Raw genomic sequence first — 24,797 nt, 5'->3', positions numbered from 1 at the left:
GCATCTTCACCAGACTTGCTACAGTGGCACAGGTGCATCAGTGCACCTGTGCCGATGTAGTGTAGTATGTAGGCTAGTCCTAGGATTTTAAAGTGTTATGTTAACTAAGGGGGAAGCCTGGGCTTTGACTTGACCAGTTTAGCACATGTTAAAGGCAACATGCCTCATCTCGACCAAACTTTTGTAATTTATTATTAACCCATGTTAGCTAACACATTCTAACTTCACTCCTTAAATCCTAGTTTGGACAAGACCTTCGAGGTTGGATCATGCCCAGAAGCCTGAGTATTTATATTGCCTTTTTCTATCCTATCTAATATAATTCTGCATATTCCTGTTATCCACTTTTGTTTGAATCCTACTGAGCTCCCATCTTGATGTCTTGTGTCAGAGAGTTCCACAGGTTAATTATGTGCTGTGGAAAAAGCATTTCCTTTTATCAGTTTTAAATTTGGTGTCTTTTCATTTTATTGAACATCCCTTTTTTTAATGTGGAAAGGTTAATTTATTATCACATGTTTACAGATGGGTGCAATATCTTTTCATTTTCTAATTTGCATTTTTGCATTGCATTGTTATACCCTGTTTAAGAACTGCCACTTTTCACCGCAGAGATGTCTGCATTTTGTTGCTTGGTGCAGCAATCCTTCTTTATATAGTTTGCAATTTAATTTTAGTGCCTTTGAATCTTTGCATGGAAGGCACTATACTACATAAATGACAGTCACTAAATGTGAATGAATTATCATCATCACATCAATTTTATTGGGCCTGAATATAAGTAGGGAGACTGTAATCACAGCACAGTTAGGTCTTGCCAGATTTTGTCATCTTAATACCGTCAGCTCCTCAGTTGTTAGCCAGGTCAGGTGGTTTCAAATGTCTATTGAGTGATAATGTTTAATTGTATTATAGTAGCAGATAGAGGCCCCAACCAAACTCAAAGCCTAGGTGATGTACTAATATACAGTGAGAGACAGTCCCTGCCCCCCCAAAAGCTTACAATCTAAATGGACAAGGCTGACAAAGGATGGGAAAAAGGAAGTCTTATTATCCCCATTTTACAGATGGGGAACTGAGGTACAAAGTGGATTAAGTGATTTTTCCAAAGTTAAATGGGGGTGTCAGTGGCAGAATCGGGAACTGAACACTGTTCTGCCTTAGCCATAGGACTGTCTTTTTGCTTTTGTAAACATTTCAGACCATAGTGGGTACAGGGGATAGCAGATTCGCCCACAAAGAGAACTTTTCTTTTGAAAATCAGTACAAGCTAATATTGTGTTTAAATCTGGGAATAGAGTCAGACTTAGGTAAACTTAGGGAAGGAGGGCTATTGTTTAAAGCTTCCTACAGGGAGCTTGCCAGTCATCCTTGATGGAAGAGATGTTGTGGTTGAGCACTTTCTTAGCAGATGTGCTGCGCTGTACTGTAGTCTTCATGGAACTAAGGGTCTGTATATTTGGGAGATATGGTGGAGAGGCCCAGATGGCTGAAAAAATGAGTCATTTAAGGTTTTAGAATTAGGAATAGACTCTGCATGTGCTGAGTCATAACCAGGGATCCTATAAATCCATTTCCCACATAAGAACGCAGAATTTGCATGTTTACAAAGAATCTTTAGTTTTTACATTTTGTGAAAAAATAAAAACATATATTAGCTATTAACTGAATTTTAGTGGAAGTACCAGTGTCACATATTTAGTGCATGCAACCTCTCCCTGTTGTGGTTGATTTTTGAACGCGCTTTAAATTTACAGTGGAACCCGGTTTATCTGATCTAGTTGGGACCGAGGCCAGATGGATAATCAAAAATTGGGATAATCAGGAGATATGGCAAAGAGCTTTCTATCCCTTATTTTAAGATGGGGGAAAGGAGGCTTGGGCAGTCAGCCCTGGGAGAGGGTGGGTAGAGGGGAGGAAGGGTCTTGGGAGTCAGCCCTGTGGGTATGGATTTCAAGGGGTCAGCCCCAGGCATCTGGTGGTCTGCTTAATATGGAGAGCTAGATAACGGAGGCTTGGATAAATGGGGTTCTACTGTAAAATGTTGTATTCAACTGATACCTATATATATTGTGGCTAGGGAAATTAAAATTCAGCATTTCATTTTAATCACAGAAAAACTTTTTATTGGATAATTGTGGGTTTTTTATCACAGAAAACTAGGACCCCATGTCATAATCTCCATAACTAGCACCACTAGAAATCCTGCTTGATGTTGAATCTTTACCTTATATTTTCAAGTATATTTAAAAATAAGGAATGGGACTATAAATATTGCCTTCCCTGTTAGAATACGTTTCTGTATGATTATTAATTTGTGACTTCATCTACCAGACAAGGGTTATAATTTGCCCTAGTGAAAAATGAATTTTAATAAAACCAAATATAAGGAAAAATCAGACCTATTCTTTAATAGAGCATCATTTAGACGGCTATGATATAAACGATAGCCCCGGGAAAATCCGTGTGTTTGTCCAGAGTTCTGAAAATGCTTCAGAATAGCTTGAAATAAGCCAAAATCAGAGAGTTCAGCTCCAGATTGGGATATGATCTAAACTTCTCCATAGTTCGAGGTGTTTGAATTTGGATTTCCAGTTCCCATCCACTGAAGAGAGAGGTCTGAGGCACCAGGCTTGGGTCTGCAGCCCAATTTCGAAAAATTCAGCATCAATCCCAATCATGGATCAGGCCCCCATTGTGGTATGAATTATCTTCTTCTTAACATATGCGCAATGTGCCTCAGGTGCCCCATGACAAAGGATTTGTCACCGAATTTGGTCCACTTGAATCATTCACTTCCCTGGTCAGGGCTGGGTACTATACAAACACATAATAAAAAGGCAATCTCTGCCCCAATGAGCTTACAATCAAAGTATAAGATAAAAGACAAAAGATGGATACAGATAGACCCATGGGGAAGTAAGAGAAAACAGTGAGCCAGTCCTGGTTAGCATGATAGCAGTGGTCGTGGCCCTTCAGCTTCCTAATCGTCATTTAATTTTTGGTAGGTATCACAGCAGAGAAGAGTTTTAAGAAGGAATTTGAAGGAGGACAATGAGGTAGCTTTGTGGATATTTATGGGGTGCTCCTCCCAAGCATGCATGTTCAAAAATGCAGCAAGTGGTGATGAAGGCTGGCATCATTGATAGAGTGAAGGGGGCAGCATCCTTTCAAAAGTGTATAAGACATGATAGTATGATGGGGCAAGGCCAGGAAGGGTCCTGACGGTGGAGTAATGAGTAGTTTGTGTTTGATGCAATGGAGTGGTCTCATTGACTCCAATTAGACTCTGACTCAGAAATTTTCACTTTCCCCTTTCAAAAAAACCCAACCAAACATAAGAAACAAACAAACAGTTTTCACATACTTATTCACCCCCAGTTGTGAAGACACCTTAGCACCATTTGAAAGAGCAAATTCAAAAACAAATATCCACTATTTATTCTTCTCTAGATTCTTATGTTGTTTCAAACATGGCATGGCCCTGTTGGTCCTGATTTTCAGAAGTAGTTTCTTGTTTTTTGTGACATATAGAGCTGCATTTTAGGGTTTTGGAAACTGCTCCCACTTAAGTCTCCATTATGTTTCATTTGGTTCAATTTTGTGACATCACAGTGACATCCAGTAGTTAGCAGCTCCACTGAATTCTCAGATAAGGCAGTAGTTTTCTTTTCTTTTACCACAAAATTGTTTAAGTAAAACCAGTAGTTCATAAAAAGGTTTAGATTGGCACAATTTGAGGCTGGAGTCTTCTGTCCATCCACCAGTCATGTATGGCATAGGCAGTAGGACTGAAAGTTTCCTTTTGTGTTGTTCGATCACTTGCGTTGAATAATCTGATTGTTTCAGTCCAGTACCTAACAGATAGATGTCTGCATCAGAGAAGAGTGTTATAACAATTGGGAGTAATTGGCATTCTTCTTGCAGTCTGAGTTTAATTTGCTGGGAGATTGGACTGTTCCTCTCATCCCGAGGGGTTGCCTTTTAGAACAGAATTAAAAATAAAAGAGAGATACAATATTTATGGGGGACTGTTGGGAAGCTTGCCCTTCTGTTGCTAGACTTGCTCTGTGGCTAAGTAGAGGGCATCCATCTACAGTGCTGTCACTCCAGCACTTCTCATGAATGCTACTTTCATAACTTTCTCTTCTCCATTTCAAGGCATCCTTAGTTCTTTGAGTGCATCCAAGTAGCCAGTGCTACTAGCCATGTTGTGTCTAAGCATCCAGGGGGAAAATGGTATGGGCGCTGCGGAAAGGAATTGAATGGCATTACTGTATCCCTGAACTGTGGATCCAGTCAGCAGTTTTATGTAAATTTTTCATGGGGAATAGGAAGTGCTCCTATAACAGAACTTAGATGTGCCTCTTCTTTATTTTTGTAGAACCATGAAGCTAATACATGAAGGTAGAGGCATTGTTCATGAAACGTCTCACATTGGAGATGGATGTTCTCTCCTCCTTAGACAGCTAGCATAGCTTGTGTATTTACTGCTCTTCTGCTAACTCAGGGGTAGGCAACCTTTGGCACGCATGCTAAAGGTGGCATGCGAGCTGATTTTCAGTGGCACTCCCGCTGCTCGGGTCCTGGCCACTGGTCTAGCGGGCTCTGCATTTTAATTTAATTTTAAATGAAGCTTCTTAAATATTTTAAAAGCCTTATTTACTTTACATGCAGCAATAGTTTAGTTATATATTATAGACTTAGAGAAAGAGACCTTCTAAAAACATTAAAATGTATTACCGGCATGCGAAACCTTAAATTAGAGTGAATAAATGAAGACTTGGCACCAGGACCGGCTCCAGGCCACAGCACGCCAAGCGCATGCTTGGGGCGGCTTGCCGCGGGGGACGCTCTGCCAGTTGCCGGGAGGGTGGCAGGCGGCTCCGGTGGAGCTCCCGCAGGTGTGCCTGTGGAGGGTCCGCTGGTCCCGCGGCTCCGGTGGAGCATCCGTGGGCACGCTTGTGGGAGGTCCACCGGAGCCGCGGGACCACCGGACCCCCCGTAGGCAAGCCTGCGGGAGGACCACCGGAGCCGCGGGACCGGCGAGCGGCAGAGCGCCCCCCGCAGTGTGCCGCCGTGCTTGTGGTGGCGAAATTGCTAGAGCCGGCCCTGCTTGGCACTTCTGAAAGGTTGCCGACCCCTGTTCTAACTGATGGTTACTCCTGATCACTTTGGAAGATCTTGGAGCCCCGAGATAATCACAGGGGCCTTATTGTGGTTCTGCCATTTCACCTACTGTACTTCTGGGAAGAACCCTTCTTTCTTAGGGAGCTGAACCTTCACAGTAGTCTCACTCACTTTTGTGGACTGGTGTTGAGAGGATGCAGCTGAAAAAAACCCCTATGAGGATGCAATTTAAGAAACCTGTTTGGGTTAAGTAATATTCACTCTCTTTCATGCTCATAACTTTCCACTTAGTCACCTGTTACAGAGGATGGGGTATGATAACATTGAAAAATAAAGCAATTAGGTAACTGGGATTCCAGCCTTCAAGATGATTCAGATAAAGATCTTGGTATGGTATCTCTGAGATTGCAAGCCATAGCTCTGGATAGATGGATTAATTGGGCACTGGTCTGTAGCATTCTGTGATAGCAAGCTTGCCAAGCTATATGTTCTTCTGGGAGAGCAAGATACTGTGAGGGTTATCACATAGAGAACCTTATTTAGGGCAGAAACCAGCCCTGGCTCTTTTGCATCTCTTACCTCCAGTGCAAATGTGAAGGCTTGGAGGGATACTTTCCTAGTGCTAACTAGAACTATGGAGTTCTGGGATCCTTATGAAACCTACTCAGTAGCAGTCCATAGCCCCAAAGGGATGTAGTCAGCCAGCTTGGGAAGTGGCTTGGTCTTGATACCTCTGTGCATATTGCCATTCACAATCAGCACTGGGTGGCAGCATGCCCATTCTGGATGAACGGTTGTGCAGAGGGAGCATGTTTCTCCTGTAGAGGCAGCGGTGGGGACCACTGCAAAGTGAGTTACATCAGATCCCCTGCCCATCCTACCTTGCACAGGCAGAAGAGTTTAGAATCTTCACCTTCACCACTACTGCTCAAGGACAGAGTTTTGCTCTTAGAGTTTTAGTGAGATGCTTGTCACTTCAGGCAATTTATTTCCATCAGGAAACAGTCTTAGCTCCTGTATGTCCTAATTTAAGTTCTGAACAGAAGATGTAACCACACAGACACTGAGAAGGCTGTTAAGGTTTACCATATGCATATGCACCTTCAGGAAAAAAGTCAGCCATTGTGTCAGAGAACATCAGTCTCTGTGGGCATCATTTCCCAATTGGTCAGAGAACGTGTGTGCAAGGTAGATGTAATTAAAGGAAATGACCTTTATTTTTGGATGAACAGTGGCTCCCTGAGGCAAATTACTGTTGGCATCCAAGGCTGAAGAGGGCATGTCTTCATTAGGTTCATGTAGAGCTGCTTTTGAGGCCTCCATATATACATTTTGTGGCATTACATGCTGGATGTGTCCGCTTGCTGTGAAGCTGCGGTTAGTACCCATGTAATCTAGGTTGCCATTTTGAGGAAATTCAAGCCATCTGTCAGTTCAGTGGGTTCCGCTATGACTAGGCTGTAGAGGGGACGTAGGTGACATGTAATTATTTATCTGCCAATTTGGTTTCTCCAAATCTTCCTATGCTAGTCCAGATATCTCACCTGGTTTCCTTAAACTGCACGCTATGGTAGTTTGTTGTTCTGGTTATTGCTGAATATTGAATACTATCATGCTTCCTGAGCCAGTAAGCCGTTAATATAAGAAAGATAATCTCAGAGCCCTGATAATTTCTGCCTCCTTTTCCTAGTACAGCAAAGTAACCCACTTGTATAAATTGGAGTAGGAGGATCTGGAGAAACCAAAATTAAGAAGTGACAGGCTACAGATTAACCAGTAAGAAGACTGTTCGCTATTCACTGAAACGTGTCTTTTTCTGCAATGCCCAGAAACAATGCCCAGAAAGAAACAACTGAGAGCCAGAAATAAGGTGTTGGTGGAGGAATGAGCAAGCAGAGAAGATAAGATTGAGCCTGGACTTCAGAACATGTTACAAAATTTCCCTTTTTCCAGAAGTCTGCTTGAAATAAAGGAGGAGAAGAACAAACAATGAAAAAGACGCAGTAATGAAAAAGTTGCTCAGTTTTGGCTTCTTCCAAGCTTAATATGAATAGAGTGTAAACACTTCATTTCCTCTTGAGGGTTTGCAACCCAAATATTACAGCTCTGTTTTAGTGCATGAAAAATTGTGAGTGAAATTGAATAGAAGCCTGGTTACATCTGTAGCCTGTAAACAAAAGTGAGATCATAGAATATCAGGGTAGAAAGGGACCTCAGGAGGTCATCTAGTCCAACCCCCTGCTCACAGCAGCACCAATCTCCAACTAAATCATCCAAATTGACTAGCTGATTTCATTGCCCATACAAAAAGCAGATTAGCAAGGTAATTTGTGTTTTTAATCTGACAGAGTCCCTTTAACTTGACTATATTTTTAGTGTATAAATTAATGGTTGCCAAAGCAGCGTTGTAATATTATATTATAACTGCTCTAATATAAACCTTGATCATTTACTTAGTATTAAGACACTGCTATTGAAAGCAGTTCTATTATTCAAAACAAATGAGTCTTTACTGTGACTTATAAGTAGGTTAGATACATTTATAATGTGTTGTCCTCTTCATAAAACAAGGTTGCACCTTATTGCACTCATCAGCATTGTGGTTTAGTGAGTAACAATGTTACTTTGAATCCAACTGAAGAAAATCCACTAAACTTCTTCCTATTAAAGAATAATGTTAATTGGTTAGTGTATATAGAAGAAGGTTATATGGCCCATTGACTTTATATAGATTGAAATGCTAAGCAGGGCTAAGTAGAAGCATCAGTAGGGAATAGAGGGTAAGCGCTCATCAGTTTTATGTTCTCTTTCCTATTTACTGCTTACCCCTTACAGTGTTTTACAACAAGATAAACAAAGTTTTCCTCAGTGCTTCATAAATAAAAGTGTATCTATTTTTGTTGATATTATTGAGAAAGCAGTTTTTGAGGATGTGACATTTAGAAAGATGATACTGTATCTAGAAAAATTGTTAGGATGTTATCTCAGAAGAATCACCCAAGAGCATCCAGGCCAGTTAGACCACACATTCTATTAGTTAAGATCCTCATGGAAGATAGGTCCATCAGTGGCTATTAGCCAATATGGTCGGGGATGCAGCCTCATGCTCTGGGTGTCCCTAACCCTCTGACTGCCAGAAGCTGGGACTGGATGACAGGTGATGGATCATTCGATAATTGCTCTGTTCTGTTCATTCATTCTGAAGCATCTGGCACTGGTCACTGTCAGAAGACAAGATCCTAGGATAGATGGACCATTGGTCTGACCCAGTATGGCCATTCTTATGTTCTCACGATCCTCTTCCAATACAAGAGGCAGCTCTTTCAAGGGATATTTATTTTTAGTCATGTGAGCAGCATCAAATAGACTGCCAATATGATGATACTTCCATGCATTTGTTAAACATATTTCTGATGGCTAAGAGTCTGGTTCTCCACTGTCTTACATTTTGTCTAGTGATTTACATCCAGGCAAGAGGAGTATAAAATTCTGATCTGGCACACTCACTTTGCTCTGATTTAAGTGACAAGGGACAGGTCACTGAAGAATCAAGACCTGAGAGCCTAATATTTTCCTCTCACATGAGTTTTACACCTGATTCCAGCAGAGTTATTGCTGATTGACATGGGTGTGAGATCAGAAGCAGCCCCTAAATTTCTCTTTCTTAATCTGTATTAGAAAAGATACTAGCATAGGACTGTGTTTTAGGGTTTGATTCTCATTTAAACAATGGTCCTTTTAAACTATTGTCGTACTTTAAGTGGGCCTTAAGCTAGGTGTAAATGTAATTCATGCCTAATGAATTTCCATGTTAATTGCATGTGTCTGAATGCAGAATTTGATCTAGAGGCTGTATCCAACTGACACCCATTCACAAGACCCTTTATAGATGTCTGCTGGGGGAGACCTGGCATAGCATGTGTGTGGTGTGCAACGAGAATCAACTTCCCTTTACTTATTTATTGCACACAATTTAAACCAGGGCTTAATTGCAATGTCTCAAACAGCTTTAAAGAAACTTCTTAATAAGATGCTGAACATTAAGGGCCCCATTCTATTTCCTATGAAGTCAGTGGTAAAATTCTTATTGACTTAAAGAAGGGCAGGATTGGATCCTAAAACTCCTGTCTTTATTTGTCATATTTAAATAGGGATTGATACTCTGATGTCCACTCTCAGCCCACTTTGACATTGGTTTTTAAATTAGTTCCATTTTAATCCCATTGATGACTTCAGTGTGAATTGAGGGAACACAGCACCCTGCAGGATTGGACCCATAAATAGGAAGAACTTGTTATTGTATGCTTTGCAACTGATTCCCAAGCAAAATGGGTTTCGTTCAGAGTTAATGGAAAGAAGCTTTCTCATAAAGAGCTCCATTTTCTGCTGCATGGTGTTGATGTAGTGATGGACCTGACCTATCATAGCCATTTGCTGTCTATGGGAAGGAAGGAAGAAGAAACAAATGACTGAGTTCAACCAGTAACTCCCTACCCCCAGCAATCACTGGAGAGTGATTGTGTGGGATACACACAGCTGGTCCTAATGGCTGATTCCTTGCTCAATGTTCTAGTGGGAATTCAGCATAGATGAATAGCCTGGAACCATGTGCTTTACTGGTACAGCATTATGCTTGAATCTAAGGAAACAATTTTCCCTGTTTCTGGGGATTTTCTGGCTATACAAGTATGTGTGGAGCTGGGATGCACTGAGAGTAGAAGGGGAGTTAGGAAAAAAGTGAAAAGCATTGAAAAATAGAGGAAACTTCCCAAAGGGTGTAAATATTTCCTGTTTTTCTCTCTGCCTTCTTCCCCTACAGAAAAACACCCCATCTTCATTAAATTATCAATAATCAACTGCAGTTCAGACATCAGTCATTTGCCTCCATTTTAGATCCATCTCTGACTCCGCATGTTCCATTCACTCTTCTCTTCTCCTTCCCTTAAAGGCCTTAAATGTTGAGTTATTTGGGGATATTAACACCCTGGTAAGATGTGCAGATGTAAAGCACAATTGCAAAGCAGGTAATTAATGCTTTTAATCAGCTCCTGTTCTCCCCATTATTAGTGAGCAATGAACTAATTTTTCTGACTGTACTGTATGTCAAATATATAACATGACATACCTTGATGTATAATTGTTGTTTAATTGATGTTTTATTCTTTCCATTGAATAAAATGGGGGGGGGAATAAAATGTCAATACTCTCTATGTAATTGACGGCTCGTTCCTTTCATGTATTAACGAGGATTAAAACATCAATTTAATGACAATAGTATGACATTTTAGATACTTGACCTAGGCTTCATATGATAGCACAAACTGGTGGGTGGAAGAACTCGGTTCCTCTTGTTAAAGTGAAATTAGTTTTAATATTTATATGAGGGAAAAAAAGAACAAAAGAGAGAGGATGAGTTTCCCCTGTCGAAATATTTGCCATTTAAGACCAGTATTTGGCAAATGATGATTATGAAGGTGTATTCACTGAAATTTGCAGTGTTGTTGTAGCTATGTTGATCTCAGGATAGGAAAGAGACGAGGGGGATCAGATATCTTTTATTGGACCAACTTCTGCTGGTAGAGAGACAAGCATTCGAGCTTCATAAAGCTCTTCTTCGGTTCTGGGAAAGGTAATCAGGGTAATCAGAATCACTGAAATGTAATTTATAGTAGCTGGCAGGGCAACCAGCACTCAGAAAATTACTGTTCCATCAGTGGGCTTCTCCAGGTATTGTACGGAACCTTGAGGCTCCCTCTGATCCATCCTCCTACACTTCGAAAGCCCAGTTTGTTATACTTTCCATGCTTCCAGATGAGGAGGTTTACAGCTTATTGCTGCTGCTGTTTAATCACATGAAAGGTTGCACCTGAGGGTATGTCTACATCTACAATTTTGTAGCGCTGGTTGTTACAGCTGTATTAGTACAGCTGTATAGGGCCAGCGCTGCAGAGTGGCCACACTTACAGCAACCAGTGCTGCAAGTGGTGTTAGATGTGGCCACACTGCAGCGCTGTTGGGCGGCTTCAAGGAGGGTTCGGGGAACGCGAGAGCAAACCGCGGGAAAGCAGGTCTCCTTGCCCGGTTTTGCTCCAGTGTTCCCCGAACCCCCGAGCAAGCAAATCTCCTTCCCTGTGGTTTGCTCTCGCGATCCCCGAACCCCCGAGCAAGCAGATCTCCTTCCCCGCGGTTTGCTCTCGCTTTCCCCGAACCCCCGAGCAAGCAGATCTCCTTCCCCACGGTTTGCTCTCGCGTTCCCCGAACCCCCCTACAAACGGCGGGGAAGGAGACCTGCTTGCTCGGGGGTGCGGGGAAGGAGACCTACTTGCACGGGGGTTTGGGGAACGCGAGAGCAAACCGGGGAAGGAGACCTGCTTCCCCGCGGTTTGCTCTCGCGTTCCCCGAACCCCCCTGCAAACCGCTGGGAAGGAGACCCGCTTGGGGGGGGATTCGGAGAACACCGGAGCAAACCGCGGGGAAGGATACCTGCTTGATTACCAGAGAGGCTTCCTCAGGTATGCTGGGATACCTGCTTATTCCACGGAGGTCAAGAAAAGTGCTGGTAAGTGTCTACACTTGATTACCAGCGCTGGATCACCAGCGCTGGATCCTCTACACCCGAGACAAAACGGGAGTACGGCCAGCGCTACAAACAGGGAGTTGCAGCGCTGGTGATGCCCTGCAGATGTGTACACCTCCTAAGTTGCAGCGCTGTAACCCCCTCACCAGCGCTGCAACTTTGTGATGTAGACAAGCCCTGAGTGAGGGGAGGTACTCTCTGACCTCATATATGCTGGGAATTTCAGCCATGGATGACTAGTATCCTGCGTAGCCACTAATCCAGCTTCATCCTTGCAAACTCCTAGCATAGACAGAGTAAATTGTTATACATCTCCCTTTACATTGGTGCAGCTCCCCTACTTGAAACTGGGGTAAACAACACTCTTGCAAATTACCGTTCATAGCAGCTTAGCCTGTGTGTATAATAGGGATGAGATTTTGTGCCCTTAAAATGACACAAGATAGGTGGTGGAGAATTCCCTTTACATGCAGGAACCTCTGCTGGCAAAGGCAGCTCTGCTGCTTCCTGCACAGATGTGACCCAATCCTTGGTGTAAGGGGGCGAAGTGGGTGTGTTACTGGTATTCCAGCGCGGCATGTAAGTGGGAGGTGCTAGGGCCATAATCAGGGCCGGCACTACCATTTAGGTGACCTAGGCAATGGCCTAGGGTGCCAGAATTTTGGGGGGGCGCTATTTTGCCGGGGGGGCGGCACACGGGTCTGGTGGACCTACTGCAGTCATGCCGGCGGATGGTCCGCTGCTGGAAAGGCTCCGGTGGAGCTGCCGCAGTCATTTCGGCGGATGGTGCGCTGGTCTAAAGGCTCCGGCGGACCTCCTGCAGTCATGCCTGCGGCAGGTCCACCGGAGCCTTTAGACCAGCGGACCGGCCTCCAGCATCACTATAGCAGCTCCACCGGAGCCTTTCCAGCAGCAGACCGTCCGCTGGCATGACTGCGGTAGGTCCACCGGACCCGCGGGGGGCGACGAAATGGCCGTCCGCCTAGGGCGTCAGAAACCCTGATGCCGCTCCTGGCCATAATGGACCTCATGCCAGTGATGGAAGTTAGTTAGGTCTCTGTTCTAATTTTTCTGGGGTTAGGTGGCTGAGGAACAGGGAGCTACAGTCAAGCTCCCTGCAGCACCACTCTCCAAGCAGAGCTCAGACATGATGGAAAGTCAGGACCCACTTATTTGTTTCCTGTGGCTGTTTTTGGAAGAGTTGGTAAAATACAAGGGGTTTTAAATTTCTCCTCTTTACCGTAACGATGTCTCAGTCCCTTTCTTTCTTTGACAGAGTAACTGATTTGGTGGATAGAGGGAATGCAGTGGACATAATATACCTGAACTTCAATAAGGCCTTTGACACAATCCCACATGACATTCTTACGAGTAAGTTGGAGAAATGCGGGCTCAACAAAACTACCATTAAGTGGATACATAATTGGTGAAACAGCTGCAAACAAAGAATAACTGTTAATGGAATGATGTCGGATTTGAGGGGGGTCACCAATTGGGATCTGTTCTGAATCCGGTGTTGTTTAACATCTTTTGTAATGACCTGGACGTATGTATAGAGAGCATACTGATCAAGTTTGCAGATGACACTGAGCTAGGGGAAGTTGCCAATACTTTGGAAGATAGAGCTAAGATTCAGAGGGATTGTGATGAATTGGAGAATTGGGCTATAGACAACAAAATGAAATTCAACAAAGACAAGTGTAGGGTGCTACACTTAGGGAAGACAAAAGAAATGCACAAATACCGAATGGGGAAAAACGGCTTGGCAGCAGCACTGCTGAGAAGTATCTGGGAGTTGTGGTGTATCATAACCTCAACATGAGTCAGCAAAAAAGCAAACGCAATTGTAGGTGGCATTAAGAGAGGCATAGCATGCAAGTTACAGGAGGTGATAGCACTGGTCTACTCGGAGCTGGTTAGGCCTCAGCTGGAGTACTGTGTCCAGTTTTGGTCACCAACGTATAGAAAGGATGTAGAGAAACTGGAAAGGATCCAGAGGTGAGTGACAAAGATGATCAAAGTGATGGAATACAAGCCATATGATCCAAGGCTGAAGGAGCTGGGTATGTTTAGTTTGAAAAAGAGGAGATTAAGAAGGGATATGATAGCGGCCTTCAGATGCTTGAAAGGCTGCCATAAAAAAGATGGAGAAAAGTTGTTCTCTTTTGTCACAGAGCGCAGGAAAAGAGGCAAGGGGTTCGAACTGCAGCACAGCAGGTATAGATTAAATCTCAGGAAAAACTTCCTAACTGTAGAACAGCAGAACAATGGAATAGACTGCCTCGGGAGGGTGTGGAAGCTTCTTCACTGGTGGTTTTCAAACTATGGGCTGGCTTAGATTTGCTATGGCCTGGGGCCAAAGCCCGAGCCCCACTGCCAGAGATGAAGCTGAAGCCTGAGCCCAACTGCTTTGGCTTTGTCCCCCCACTTGGGGCAGCAGGGCTTGGGCGAGCTCAGACACCCCCCTGCCCCCAGGGTCGTGTAGTAATTTTTGTTGTCAGATGGGGGTCGTGGTGCAATGAAGTTTGAGAGACTCTGGTTTAGACTAGATGTCTTCTAACTCTCTGATTCTGTGAGATGAGCTTTTTGAATCCCAAGCATTCTATCAGTGTTTGCTGATAATATTCCAGTGCTTTGTATTATTGGAAGGTTGGAATTCCTTGTATTTGTCTTTGTGTGTAAACAGATACTTTCTGTATGGCTGCCCAAATCTTACAGCATCATGCCCGTTGTCTGCCAGTCTCACACCGTCATTTCCATGTCTTCTCCCACATGGTCCCCCATACATTCAGTGCAATCTCCCGGAGCTCATCCATACGTCCTGTATACATTTAAGTCCCCTGTAAAGACATGTTTCTGCTGTGCTGCTGATAGTGAATCCAGCTGACTTGTATATCAAGTGCCTAATATTGTTCCCCTTTCCCTAACTCGGTAATTGTTTTGAGATTGGGAGCTGCTTAGAGCAGGAACCATCCTTTCTTGACTGGAAAGTAACTATCACATCATAGGTGTTGCTGTAAATAAACATTAAATAATGAGAGAATTACTCACTAAGTGCCTTATCCTGCAGTCCCACTGATTTCAGTAGACATGAATAAAGGTTAGCCAGATAGGGCCCTTAGGCTTTTTTCCTTAATTATTTTACATACAGTGGGCTTGATCTAAAGCCCAGTAAAGTCAATTGGAGACTTTCTGTTGACTTCAAGGACTTCGCATGAGACCCAGTGTTCAACCCTTGAGTAAACAGAGTATAAAACATCATTTATAAGGCTCAGACCTGCAGAAAGCATAGTTACCAGGGGCGGCTCCAGGCCCCAGCACGCCAGGCAGGTAGGGTGTCTTCGGCGGCATGCCTGCGGAGGGTCCTCTGGTCCCGCGGATTGGTGGACCTCCCGCAGGCGTGCCTGCGGAGAGTCATCTGGAGCTGCGGGAGCAGCGGACCCTCCTCAGGCATGCCTGCAGGAGGTCCACTGGAGCTGCGGGACCAGAGGATCCTCTGCAGGCACGCCTATGGGAGGTCCACTGGAGCCGTGGGACCGGCAAGCGACAGAGCGCCCCCGCGGCATAGCACCGTGCTTGGGGCGGCGAAATGTCTAGAGCTGCCCCTGATAGTTACTGAGTAGTTGTTACTTATGCAGGTAGTCTAATTGATGAGTCTACTCACTTAAGTAAGGGGATTGCAAGTTTAGACCCATACAGACCTCATTTATTTATTTTTTTGAATAAGCATCAAATAATGGGAAGAATTTCCCTCAGGTGTGAAACTCTGTAAGGGTGTAAAGATGTCTTATTTTCTTTGCAGTATTCCACAGGACACCTTTTAAGAGAGTTACATTCACTCCTCCCCACCCATAGAACATTCTGCATAAAGTTGTGAAAACATAATTGTGTAGTACAATATTTTGTAAATTTAAAAATGTTTTAAAACGTATTGTATTTCTGAAGCTTCCAGAGACACAAACTGCAGGAATGTTGAGACATTGTTATCACACTTCCTGTCTTTTCACATCCTATAGTAATTGTTTAACATATGTAGTCTCACACATGGTCTCCTTCCCCTCTCCCACCCTGATTCAGACACTGGTCATATTAATTCTCAGTGAACTCTTTTCTTTTATATTAGTAAAATGTTGCCAATGTAAGTATGAACCCAGCGAAGTTAACCATAGGTAATTTATCACAGTATTTGAGGAGGATTATATTACTATAACTTGCCTTTTTCATATGTATACAAAATGGTAAAATATCAGTAATTAAATAGTAGAAAAAATAACTAAAAAGAACAGATACCTATCTCTAGTCTAAAGAAAATAGTGTATTTTTAATTGAAATAACATTCAGTAGAACTGAACATCAAAATATTTTAACTTTTTCAAAGTTTTCAGCATTAAAGAATTAAGATGAAGCACAATTAGGAAACAGAAAACTGCAACATTGTAGAGGATGGTCACTTTTTGTATGTCATGTGGCTTTAAAAACAAGTCAGATAAATGATGATGCCATTAAAACCGAACTAATTAAAGAAAGCTTCTTTTAAGAACTCATTAACTGCAACCTCATTTGCATAATGATGCATATTAATTAAGTTTTAATGAATCTGAATTTGCACCAAGCCTATTCATGTTGGCTTTGAAACAAATTGAACAAATTAGTTAAAAGCTTTTTGGAATCTACTTTTCACACCAAACAGGATATGAATGCAATCATCTCCACAAAAAAGAAATATTTTTCTTTTAATTTAATTCAAAGGTATGCAGGCCCATCTATTAATTATTTTTAAATGCAATAATTTCCACCTTTTTTTTTTTTTTGGCGAAATCAACAGTATTACTCATTCTTGAGCAGCAAATATTATAAATGTATGTAGTGGGGTAAAATCATTACAGCCAATTTATTGAAAATAAAGTGGAAACATTTGACTTCAGGGTGCATTTAGTTTACTTAATACATGGATTTCAATTTTGTTGGTAACCTTTAGGCATTTTGGCTGTCTGTAGAACAACCACTGAAGCTGTATCTTTTATGGTACTATCAATTTTTCAAGATATATGTAAAATGCTAAATTGCTCTTAAAATACCCATTCCTAAAGTCAGATTTCACAGCATCATAAGTCTTATAAGTATTAGAGGGGGAAAATAATTTCTAAGCATTTAAAGGCTGTGTGTTCTTGCTTCAGTGTTGACGGAATCTGGTTTTTTTTCACATACACACAAGAAGCAGAATCCAGTTTTAACAAGTCTGCTTTCAGCTCATAATAAAAACAAGAATTACAGCAGAAACACTATTGATTTCCTTATACTCCATTGTGTCTTCATCAAGAATGAAGAGATTTATGTAATTACTGCTCTATCTTTTGTTGTTAGAAAGCACTTTTTTGTAAGTCAGCAGATACAAAGGCTGGAATGCTTTTATTGTTGAGATTAAAAGATCATTCTCCCCCTCCCCCCGTTAAACTGTTTTTCTATGATAGGTTCTTTTGGGGAGGCCGACAATTAGGAAGATGCTGTACATCAAAAGTCTACACTTTTTAGCATTGTTTATACACATTTTTCCCCTCATCCTTTTATCTCATCACCTTCCTCCCTTTATAAAGAAAAAAAATCACACTCTCTCTCTTTTTGTTTCATTGTCCAAAGTGGCATCCACCGACAATGAGCTGATGCCAATGCAGATTCCCCGCAGCAAAGTGCTATAAATGATTTTATACTTAGTGGTATAAAATGGCAAGATGTTATATTATTGCCTGCTAATGACTTTACCTTCCTCTGATTTTTTTCCCCCTGTTATCCGTGATTCTTCTTTCCTGTTTATTAAGAAAGTTAAAATTGAACTCCAATATCTGATAAGCTTAAGGAATACATTCTGGAACCCATGTTTCTATCGGTGTAATCGAAGAAATCTCTTAAGAGTCTGTCCCTTGAGTGGAAGCTAGTTGTACTCTAAAATGCAGTGAAACCACTGCCAAATTTTCAAGGATCAGCATTACTGGGGCATGAAGAGGCAACCAAATGTCCTGAGGTCCTGGTGGGAAGGTTATCCACTGGTAGTTATTGAAGAAACTGGATGGAGGAATTTGGCACAGAAAAACAAATGGTAGCTTAACTATTGTAGTGCTGGGGATAGACTAAACTTTTTTTTCTTTAATATTCATTATCAGTATAGCTATATCTCACTTTGAGCCATAGAAATCCTTTGCAGAACTGTTGTCTTAAGGTATAAACAGCTACTAGTGTAAGAAAGTCATAAAACTAATTTTAGGGAACAATTTAGCTTCGCTGTGACTTTTGGGATGATTATACCCCGAAAAAAAATAAGGCATTTCCACATTTTTTAAATTTTTTCTATTCTTGTCGTTTTATAGGGTACTGTAACTTGAAAACAAAATGAAGCTATTAAATCTTTTAAGTACCATCTGATTTCCAAATAGGAGTAAATTTTTATGAGATCACAACCTGAAATAAAGAAAAAGAATTGCTGTAAGTTATAGAGCCATAATTCTTTTGAATTTTAGGATCTTGGATTAACCAGTGAACATTAACACCATTATAATAACCTATAATTAAAAAAATAATAAAGGCATTTGGGACCTTCCATTATGGTCTCTATTTAAGTAGACAGATATCATTACAGATAATAGTTCTATATTTGCCAGATATGCAATCACCCTAACCTGTAGGCTGACACTGTAACCTGTCGTGTATCCTATCCCTTTATATATAACACTTAATATTAATGTTTCTGGGCTTTAAGATGTTCCTTCTGCTTTTTGGAGACATAAAACAAAATGTATGAGGGATGTTTCCCTTTGCTCATGTTCAGAATAGCTTTTAATTGTATTTATGTGGTTTCAGAAGGCTTTCCCTTTAGAAAATGATCTTTTTTCTTTTTTTTAAAGTACAAATTTAGTGTGGAGAGCTGGCTTCTTTTGGGGGAATTTTGACAGAAAGTGTCTTCCTTGTGGGAGGTCAAGAGTCACTGGTATTAAACTAGACAAGCTGGTAGTGGAGTGTTAATGGAAATGGAAAGCAGATGTTTGGTAATTAGGGGAGATGTGAATGACAAGACTTGAGAGGTACGGTACATGCGCTAGCTGGCACAAAGCAGCTGTTGTTACCGATTTCACTGTCAGAAATGTACACAAGTCAGACCATCCCCTGTGAGTTTGCCATAGCTGTGACAATTAGAAAAAATTGTATTTGATTAAAATAAATAATATATCATACAAAGTAATTTTTATAACATTTAGAAATGGCCTGGGTTAAATCCCACGAAAATTAATTAGAAACAAACCAAACCAGTTGAATGGGTACAGTTCTTAAAAGTAGTGAAAGGCAAGATGGTTTTTGACATTTGTCACAGATTCAAAGGCATCTTTTACTGGAAATGCAAAAACAAACCTACTTGGCTCCTATAAGGTGTCTTATTTAAAAAAGCAATTGTAAATGTAGTGCATTTTCTAAATTATTCCCTCTTTAGCAAGGAACGTTATTCTTTTAATTTGCTGTTTGTTCAACAGCATTTCATTCGTGTCTTTTGTTGTAGTGATTTTATATATTCTCAGCTATCTAGTATATAGATGAAATTTTCATTGTTTTATTCTAAGAAAGAAATACAGTTAAAATGGGGTAGCATGGGCGGGAGTGATTGTAAAATATCTATTATGGCCAAGATTTTCAAAGCTTCCCTGGGGATATGGACATGCAATACCTATTCATTTAAATAGGAACTGAACATCCAAATTCTCAGATAGCTTTGAAAATATCATCTTATTTGTATTGTAGTGGTGCTTAAAGATTCTGATCAGGATTGGGTCATCATTTTGGTAGGTACTGTACAACACATAGAGAAACATAGCCACTGCCGCACTATACACTTGTGTATTAAGCTGTTCATTTGTGTAAAAAATAAAACCCAAATAATAGTATGTCTTTACCTCTACTGATCCAATAATGCTACATTAAAATGGATTGAAAGTGAACATCTTTGGGTTCTTGTGTCTGTATGGGAGGGTCCTGGTTCTAGTCCCCCACGAAGACTTGGGCTCATCTACAGTGTCATATGGGCTTTCCACTCCCACTACAGTCAGTGGAAAACTCTCGTTGACTTCAACAGTGCACAGTATAGGTTCTCAACCACTAGAAATTCCAACCTTTGAGACATTAAGGCAAGATTCATTTTATATAGATATGGAGCCTAATCGAAATCTCATTAAAGTCAATGGGAATCTTACTGGGGTGCTATCTTGGTACCAGTAGAGATTCCTTGTTGTGTTGTTTTTTAAGAGTAGATGATGACCTCTGTGTCCCAGCGAGCATTTACCTTGTCTCAGTAAAACAAGTTACAGTTTCCAGAGCTCTGTGGATTTTTTTTCAATTTCTGGATGCATAATGGTACCAAATGCATAATCAGTATCTAAAATATGGCTTAGTAAAGCACTTTGGGGTACCTTGAGTATGAAAGACATGTTATAAAACCAACATCTATTTTAATTCTAAATGAACATTGTTGTCTCAAGATTCCCTTTGATAATTTTACTTTATGTTAAAGAAAGATAATGGTCCAAAATTTATCAGTCTGTTAGTAGATTCCATTATATATTTCATGTATTGTTGTTAACTTGGGACTTGTTCTGTCATAGGGGATATCTGAATTAGATCTCTATGTATAGTTGCAATTATATTTGCTTATACTTGAGTATGTATCTTTATTCATTTGTGAATACAAAATTCCTCACATCCAATAGAACAGACTGCTAATACTTTTAACTTTCATATTCCATGCAGTAATTTTATCACCTTCTTTGAGAGATGTCATGGGAAACCACAAAAAACCTGCAATTGTATTATAAAGAAATAATCTCTTTTCTGTGAGGAACAGTTGATTTTGAAAGCTTGATGCTAAAATATGTTCCCCATGTGGAAAATAGTATCTTTTCTTTGGGCAGATCAAAGAGCATAATATATTTGTAACTGTAGACATTCAAATTTAGAAAGAAGTGGTAACCTCTAAATTCAGGTTACTTCATTTAATTTCTTATTTTAGTTATTCACCTTGTTCAACTATATAATTTTATATTATGTAGGGCCAAATTTTGCCTTTAATAATATTCCTTGATCTTACATTGATTTTAATGGAGTTGCATGTCCTAAATCAAAGGCAAATTTTGGCTCATACTGTTTCATATTTTTTCTCAAATATATTCAAATACATACTTACCTGAAAATGTATGAGTGCAGTGGAATAAGTGATACAGTCTTGGTGTATAGATAGGTATGGAGGTCATGAATCAAAAATTATGGCCTTTTGATAGTGCTGTCTGCATAAAAATAAACAGATAATTTAGTATTTTGTTATTGTTTTACAGCAGGTCACTGTGTGTATCATCATTTCTTAGTCAATGGAACTTTTGTTTGCGTAAACTGAATGGTTGAATTCTATTCTATATGAATGAAGTTTCTTATCATAGTTCTTCGTTAAGCCAATGGAACAACAGAATCATAGATGTTACATGTGAAAGGGATGTCACAGATCATCTAATCTTCCATGTGTTATCTAATCCCCTTCTTAACCCTTCCGCTGATGGTGCTTTCACACCTTTGCTTAGTGGTGGTTTTACTCTTGGCTTGCTCTGACTGCTGACTGATTTATTCCAAGTTTATTTTCCATTAAGTCCTTACTTAATGTATTATTGGTCATTTTGGATTTAGACTTAGGCCAGGTCTGCACTATACATTGGTATAACTATGTCACTTAGGGATGTGAAAAATCCACACCCTTGAGCGACACAGTTATATCGATCTAACCCCTGTTGTTGACGGCCTTATGTAATTGGGAACGTGTCTCCTGTCGACAGTTACCGCCTCTCATGAAAATGGATTAACTATGTCAACGAGAGACATTTTCCTGTCAGCACAGTGTCTTCATTGAAGTGCTACAGTGGCGCAGCTGAGCTGCTGTGTTGTAAGTGTAGCTCTGCCCTTAAATAAGGATGAAATTAAAGTAAAATTAGAATATGGTAAACAGGGCCAAATCTTTCCTCCCTGTTCAGCAGTGTAGAAGGCCCTAGACTAGCTCTGTAGTTGGTTTAAATTATCCTAACTCCATTGCCTTCAACAGAGCTGCAAGAATTTACTCATGTTGCACACTGTGCCTTCTAAATACAGCTGAATTGTCAGGACTTTGTTATGTGGGAGACCAGGCTCTGAAATACATTCACCACCTGCTGCAGAGTAGGGTGAAGACATTCGTTAGGGGAGAGGCAGGGATATGGCTAGTGGATTCATGGTTATGCAGATTTTAGCTGGGATTGCCAGCAGTTGCTACTTTAGCCCATCGATTTTTAGTGTCGGTTGAGCTGATGCTCTGCAGCTTGGGGTGGGGAGAAGACATTTCTGTTCTTTGGTCCCTAGGAAGATTCACTATGCTCAATACCCATTAACTTCAGCTTTGTGCAGAGGTCCAGGATTTGGCCCTTTGAGATCACTGAGTAATTCAGTTTTAGGCTGTCACTTCTGTGGTATTAGAATTAGAACTGGTATTTCTTAAAGGCTGACTGTGATCCCTAATAATCTGTTAAATAAAACAAGCTTTTAGATTACTAAGGGTTTAGGTTTTACATGTGGGATTATTTCTACTCATTATTCTATGTCTACTGGAATTACATCTCCTCAGTATAAAAGTGCTTGGAAACTATTCTCCTGAAACATGCAGTCAGGGTCCATTATGGGAAGAGAGGCAGGAAATGATGGGAATGGAAGGGCTCAGAACTTTAATTCACGATTTCTCTTTTTTGTGACTAGATGGTCAGCTGGTGTAAGTTGTTATAGCTCCAGTGGAGTCAGCTGAGGATCTGGCTCTATGTCTCTGGCCCTTATATCTATAATGGACCAAACCAAATTCTTTGGCTCATCTGAAAAATTTAGGAAAATTTGGATCAGAATGCAAATATTGTGGCTTGAGGCCTATCTCTTTGAAAGATGAAAAGCGATCATACATTTGCAGTGATGTGAGACAGATGTAGGATTCCTTCCATTACAAATTCACTTGGAAATAGGTGAAAAGCCTGAAGTGAATTGTGGGTTGTTTTGTTGCAGGGTGTTTTTTTTTTCTTTTTTCTCATCCTTTTCTTTTTCAGAATTTCGCTCTCTACCTGTTCATATGTGATGACCTGGAAAAGGGCCAAAATGAATATGCTGAATTTCGAAAACAATCACTCTGGTCAACTATAATAAGTGAGGATTTGCTTTCAGTGCATTATTTGCATAGCAATGTTGTTTTTAATTGTTGCTTTGGATTTATTCTAGCTACTTATATTGCTACATTGATTCAGCTTTTATTGTAACCAAACATACACACATTTCTTACATTTTAGCCTAGTATCTTTCTACCCAGCGGGAACCAGATATAAATGTGAGATGTAGAAAGGAAAACATAAAGAAATGATTCTGAGTTGGCTTCTATTGCCTTATAAATATAGCATAGTTACTTGAATTCCATAAGAATTAAACTCAGATATTTTAAAATGCATGCAAATTCTTGCAGAATATATATGAAAAAGTCACTATAAGTGTAGAGGCACTTCTATTCCCTTGATAAATGGAACTCCTAGACCACACTTTATTGAGTCTCTGATATTTAATAATTTGAATCCTGCAAGATTTAATTCTGCATAATTCTGGCTGAAATCAGCTTTTGATTGAGTTGTAATGGCTGTGTTATTGTAAATATTTCTGAATGCTAATGTTGTGCTGGAATTCAGTAATATTTAGATGAAATTTTTAGCCTCAAGCATTGCGGAAGTTGGATTAGAAAGCCTGAAACTTTATGTCAGAAATATTTATTTTTGGAAACCCATAACATGAAATGAAATAAACGGTCATCCTGTGGTCCAATTTAAATATATAGAGTAAAAAATGGTTGGTACAGTATATTTATTACACCCTTGAATTGCCAGACATAATACAATTGGCTGTGGCAGGATTTTGTAACCTTAAATGATTTTGCACTGTAATCCTCCTTGCTGATCTGTGGATTAGGTGCTACTGGCAAAGCACAGGCAAGTCATGCTATCACATGCAATATAGGATCCATAGCTCAGTGTACAGTAAATATGATGATATAGTCTATATATTAGGCTAAAGTGTCCTACATTCAAGTGACTTATTCCGCATGTGGCATTTGGGTCACTTTTCCTTGCTTTAAAGGCATGGCAGACATGCAAGACATGCACGTGGGACCAGATCCTGCAGTTTTTTCTTAGGTAAACTTCCATCAAAATTGATAGAGGATTTTTCCTATGTAATGACCTCAACTCTGGGCCTGTTGTTGGTGGGGAATAGGTTAAACAGCAGATTTTAAAAAATAAACTATTTTAAACATTTGCAGGGGCAGTAAGAAATGAGGCCAGAAAATGTGCTGAATAAAAAGGATAGAATTGTAATGTGAATATGAAAGACAGGAATTGTGGGAAATTATGATATTTCACTTACATATAGACACTATGGCCCTGATTCTGCAATCCACTCCTCTAGCATGGACACCTATTCTAAACCCCATTGTAGTCAGTGGGATATCACCATTAATGCACTTCAGTAAGTGCAATCAAATTTACTGAGAATATACAGTATTTACACATATAAAAATAAGATAGGCTCCTTGGGTGAAACTCTGACACTATTGAAGTCAATGACAAAATTCATATTGCCTTCAGTGGGGTCAGGATTTCACCCCTTGTGTTCCTCCCATTGCTGCTGTTTTAAATTTAATTTGTTTAATTTGTAGTTGTTTAAATTCTAGATGACAGATATCATGTGACATTTTTGTTGAGCACTGTAGTTCATTGTTGCAATTAGAACTACATTTTTATGTCGCCATATACAGCGTTCTCAACCTTTTTCTTTCTAAGGCCCCCCCCCCAATGTGCTATAAAAACTCGACAGCCCACCTGTGGCACAACAACTGGGTTTCTGCATATGAAAGCCAGGGCCCGTATTAGGAGGTAGCAAGCAGGGCAATTGCCTGGGGAAAGCCATCCCTAAAGGAGTGTGGGGCCTGGGACAACTCCACCCCTCTGCCCCAGGCCTCACCCGC

The 24,797-nt window shown here is 40.6% G+C and overlaps 1 long non-coding RNA gene across 1 annotated transcript; it reads right to left on the bottom strand.

Moving 5' to 3' along the window:
• Positions 1-818: 818 nt before the first annotated feature.
• LOC115651641 lies at positions 819-24,719 on the bottom strand. The gene is made up of 3 exons (XR_004000398.1): positions 24,586-24,719; positions 2,010-2,014; positions 819-831 (listed from the first exon to the last, which is right to left on the bottom strand). It is a non-coding gene; the product is annotated as an uncharacterized LOC115651641 (long non-coding RNA).
• Positions 24,720-24,797: the final 78 nt, after the last annotated feature.

This window comes from Gopherus evgoodei, chromosome 4, assembly GCF_007399415.2.
Source record: "Gopherus evgoodei ecotype Sinaloan lineage chromosome 4, rGopEvg1_v1.p, whole genome shotgun sequence".
In the NCBI taxonomy this organism is placed as follows: domain Eukaryota; kingdom Metazoa; phylum Chordata; order Testudines; family Testudinidae; genus Gopherus; species Gopherus evgoodei.
Note: the sequence above shows the minus strand (reverse complement) of the source record. Positions and strands in the feature narration are given on the sequence as shown.